The sequence below is a fragment of the Phasianus colchicus genome, chromosome 1 (assembly GCF_987193195.1).
Source record: "Phasianus colchicus chromosome 1, bPhaCol1.hap1.1, whole genome shotgun sequence".
Lineage (NCBI taxonomy): Eukaryota > Metazoa > Chordata > Aves > Galliformes > Phasianidae > Phasianus > Phasianus colchicus.
Window position 1 is genome coordinate 72,504,297 of NC_143436.1, and position 5,385 is coordinate 72,509,681.

Genomic DNA, 5,385 nt, shown 5'->3' on the forward strand with positions numbered 1-5,385 from the left:
CTTTTTTATTCAGACTACAAGATAGAAGTTAATCTTGGGAGTCCTTAAGTAAGGCTATTATAAAACCTCGCAGAGTTCTGGTGACCATGGAATGTCGGACAAGTAGAACATTCGTGTACAGACAATACAGGTGTTTCTTATACTTGAAGTACCCTGTGGGATGTGCTGGACCTCCCTGTCATGATGTGGAAAAGATCAGAGCCCATTGAAGAGCAGGGCACAGTGGAAGACATCACTCATGCAAATCCTTGATAAACAGGCACGAGCAGCAGACTGGTGACTCCCTGGAATTAGTGGATTTCAGTGTTGCCTGTGTCTAAGCTTGTGTGTCTCTGCCTGGGTGTTGCTTAGGGAACGCTCTGGTTAGAGAGGAATGGAAAATAAATGTGTTCTTTTGTTTTTACTATGGGTCTGTGATTGTTCCTGCTGCCTACCTGTGTTGACCTGCCTGGGCAGGCAGGCAGTGTCCAGCACATCAGACGATGATAGCGGTGGCAAAGGCTGCCCTAGTTGTAAAAGCTAAGCAGCATGGCTATCTAGTGCAATTGTGAAAATAAAAGCGAGGAGTCTTTGGAGAAAGGAAGAGAGAAAGTCACCAGCAAAGTTCCCAGCATAGCTCATAGTTTTGCACTGATGCCAGGAACTTGCCCAAATACCATGGGGAATGGGAGAAAGCCAGGAAGGTGGCAGCAAGCAAGGCCCAGTGGTTTTTGTCCTAAGGAGCTTCTTACTCTTAGGGAATTCCTCCACCAGAGTGCTTTCTTTTCTTGGGGAATTCCTCTCCAAAGTACTTAGGTGGGTGGAGACCTTTTGTCCCCTGCTTCTCAGTTGCTTTTTATCCTTCTTCTTTTCTCTCTGTTAGGGGGATGCTCCTGGCCCTCCAGGTAAGCCAGCAGGGAATGGTGCCTTTGTTGTCATGCACAAGCATTGCTGCCTTTTGCAGAGGTCAGCTCATTCAAGCCACACCCCCAACAAGGGCTGCTCCTCCCCCTTCTGCTGATCTCTACAATCATGAGCACAAGTACTGTGGCACAGTGCCACCCACCACTTGCCCTCCTTAGATAATTCCCAGAGTCTTATCACCAAAAAAGGCCTCACAAAGGAAGCGTTGAGCCAGGGAGAATAGAGAGAGGGGCTTAGAAAATCATCTTTCACAGACTGTACCCACATGGTTTTTTTCTTGCTTTGCCATTCCAATTCCCTGCCCATCCTGCTGTATAGGCAGTGAGCAACCAACTGCCTGGGGGCTTACCTTCCCAGCTGGGTCAGCAGTCTGCACCCCTGCAACATGGAGCGCTGAAATGGGTGCAAAATATCCTCAGCAGAATTTGTCTCAGCTGAGAAAATCTCAGTACAGTCAGTAACAAAAGTGTAAATCTTACAAAATCAATGAAAAAACAAATAGAAAATAATTTACAAACATTTATTTGAAACATAAATGTTGGAGTAGAGGTGGTCTGGAATATAAATCTTGCCTTGCTCTTATTACAAGATAAACCATTTTTCTCAATTTACTTTTCTTTTCTTGAGGCCTGAACGTCACTGAACTGTCCTCTCAGCCTGTCCGTTGGGCACATCGTGGCAAAGATTGGGGTCACTTCTTTTAGCCATTCTACGGATCAGAAAACACAGCATCTTTTTCATCCTTTGCAGTAGAAAAGCAACCGCTCTTGCTTCATCAGATGGTTCTTCACAGACAAGTTGTTTCCTATCTCCATAGGCAGACATAATAACAGCTTGGAAGAGGTTGATCAAAACACAGGTCATCACCAGCAGGAAGGAGGTGAGGAAAAAAACACCCAGCAGCCTGCTGGACGAAAATGCAGTATCTCTGAAAGCAGACACGCAGTAAGAGAATACGGTCTGAGCGGAGTAAATCATATTATTGTAATTCCATTCATGCTGGCCAAACACAAGGTAGCCAAAAGCCATAAAGATAAAGAAGTACACCATCACCACAAAGGCCATAGAGGAGATTCCAGGAAGGGCTGCCAAGATTGATCTTTGAGCCAGACGCACCTCGTAAAATAACTGAGAATACTTTAGCGTCTTCAAAACTGCAAGAAATGCCAAAAAGCCCAAAGTATTCCTTAGATTCTGATCTAGATGAGAAACTGCATGAAAAGGAATGAAATCGTTTGGATAAAGTAAGAAAAAATGAACGATATCTGCTCCCATCTTGAACTTTAAAACTTGGAAGGGAACAAGCAGGAAGAATGCCGATTTTAAGATGAAGCTGATTGTCCTGGAAATATTTTTAGTGTATTTTTTTCCCTGGACCACACTGTAGAGGCCGTCTGCAATGTACACGAGCAGAAAGGCAACAGCAGCTAGGAAAAACAACTGTTGACCTTTTGTTTGCTGATAGAAAATGGGGATAGGAAAAGAGTGCACTGACAAAGTTGGTCTTATGGTCCCCAAGTAAGACAGTTCAAAGATGACTGAGATGCTGCAAAAGAGATTTCCATCAGGGCTGAACGTAGTCAGCTCGATGATCACAGCCCAGGTCTTTTCATCAAGCCAGTTGCTCTCTTGTAGCAAAGCCAGCCTAGTTATTGAATTATGTCTTCCTTCTTCAGGGAAAAAGTAAAACGTGTATCCTCCTGGTCCATATGTGTGCAAATCTCCGTATGAGAAGTAAGTCCAGGGAGTCCTGTTTGGTTGGTAAGTAAACCCATGGTAACTGCTGGTATCCTTGGAAAAAGAACGGTTGGCAACTTCTGTCCACGTGCCAGCATAGTCACCTTTCTCTTCGATGTCCCTGCTGTATTTGTGAAGGCAGTGGCTTTTACTGACCACAAATTTATTTACAAAGCTGTGAAGGTGGAAACACGTTTTCTCAGTACCTTTAGCCCGCACTTGCCTCATCCTGGGCAAACCGATGATTTTGGATGAGCTGTCGGCAAGAAAACTTGGCTGAACGTCGTTGTGGATCAAAGGCAAGAAGGTGTCGTTCACCCACATGTAAATATCTTCTAGCTTAAGCACAGCAGGGAGTCTGGGAGAGAACTGGTTCCGAATAAATTGGTTGTAGTGGAAACTGTTAGTGTTCTCAGTAGAATAAGCAAAATGTAAGACAATTGCTAACACAACAAGGTGACCGATAACATCTTTTATGAAAACGAATGCCTTGACTTTAATTTTTGCCGTTTCCAGCATCTTTGCAATTTCCCCATCTTCTAAAGGCTTATACTGCTTGGTGTCTCTGATCTGCGCAAGTTTAAAGTGCTTCTCTCGCATCTCTTCTTCATTCATTGCTTCCTTATCTGGTTTAATCTCAGAAGAGAAATCCTGGGTAAACCATGGAATGTTTTCGCAGTATTTTGGACGAACTGTGTTCAAAGCTGAGTAACAACTGATTTTTATGACTGAAACAAAGAATACATTTTGAATAAAGGAGGTTGCCGACGCTAAAAGCCACTCCAGCGAAGTCTGGTAGCCGTAAGACAAACCATACAGGACAATGAAAAATGACGATATCCCACTTACAATTATCACTAATGCCCATGAGAGATAGACACACCACCAACTGAAAACTATGGGTGGTCTCTTGCAAAAAGGCACAGAGGTAACGCTGAGTAGCTTGCTTTCTTCCTGCAAGTTACCTGCTTCTTCTGCGTAGTTATTGCTGAAATTGGAATTTGACGGTAGTCTTCTCTGGCAGGCCTTAATCTTTGGAGGGGAAATCTTTTCTGTTTGCTTCCTGTCTCCTGCACCTCCTTCTGAAATTGGGAAGTTACCGCTGTTCTGGGGAGCTCCCTGGCTTCTCGTCTTTCTGTAATGTGTCGGGCCCTGAGAATTGCTGTGAGCAGGAGCGTTCTCCGGGGAACTAATGCTACCAGATTGTGCTGACGTTTCTGAAAGTTTCCACTTTTGCAAACGTTCTCTCCAGGCTTTAAGATTTCCAGGAAGGAGGGGTAAACTTCTCTCTGGTTTCTTCTGGGAATACTTAAATAAGGCCATTATAATCATTTCCACAGGTATTGTAATCAAAGCACATTCAATGCCAATGGCAATTGATCTCAAGTACCTCAAGTGTCTTGGAGATTCTTCGTTCTTGTCAGCATTAAAGAACATAATGTTAACAAACAGGTTTAATAATAATATTGTTAGACAGGAAGATAACCTTTGGAGCCTGCTGTAAGTGCCAGTGAGAACCTGGGCAAAAACAGAGAGCCACAGATGGCCCTCTTTCAGACCACTGGCCAGATCAATCAAAAAATAGTCCTTTCTGGATAGAGGTGCTTTTGGGCTGGTGACAGAAAATGTCCTTTCTAGTAAGCCATCTCCCTTGTCAAGGGCAAGCCATTTCCTGCACATAAAAAACCAGGTCTTCCGAGCAGACACATGTTCAACTTTGGCTCTGCTTAAGAACCAGCCTGGCGATGGGCCTCTGTTATTGTGCCAGACCCTGAAGGCGCGGATGTCTCCCAGGTCTTCCTTCGTAGTCAAAAGAAAACAGTCAGTGCTTCCTTGACGGAAAGCAGGAAACTGTGGATGCCGTAAGCAGTGGATATCGCTTGTGCCGTTCTGCCCGATGAGCTGAAGAAAAACATCTGCCTTGGTTCCAGCTCCCCAGCGACTGCCGGTGTACAGAGTGACCAAAAAGCTGACTTTATCAAAGGGGTCGTTGTCGGGCAGAACTATAAGTTTGTCTTTGCTGACCATCTCAGCCCTGTCTTTTCGCACGGCCCAGAGAGACAAAAGAAAGTAGGCTGAAAAAATGAAGAGCACTGTTAGAAGAGTCACGGGATTCTTAGGGATGTCTGCTATTAGGTTTCTTTTAAGATCTACTGTGTTGGGGGTAACAATGACTTTGGCTGCCAGGAACTTGATGTCAAGTCTCGTTGTATTTGGGGCAGTGAGGACTGACCGGCTCCTGTGACTCCGCTTCATGCTGCAGACACAGTGTACCCGTTGCCAGTTGGTCAGGGAACCAAGTTTGCATATGTCTTCCCTCCACTGATTTTGAACCCCCCCCAGAAACAAGCAGTGATCGCTAAAAATGTGTATGCTCACCAGCCTCATGTTTGGATACCTGGTGATGTAGGGGGTCAGCAAGACGATGGAAATTTTCCAGCTCTGGGCACCGCTTCCTTGAGCTGCGACTTTCAGCACTGACTCTGGGAGGCAGATGATGTAAGGAGCCTTGATATAACACTCTTCATCAACTGCCTTGGTTTTGCTTGCCACTGTTGTCATGTTGTGAAAAGCATCAAAAGAGGCAATGGGAAAATTCTGAGTGACATTAGTGCCTGTAAACACTAGCACCTGGAAAGCCACTTCTAATTTTGTCAGGATCTGGATGTATATGACCTTGGTATCCTTGTTCACTTCAAGACTAAATCCTCCGGTTGTGTAGGTTTGTGTTTTATCAGGTCCCAT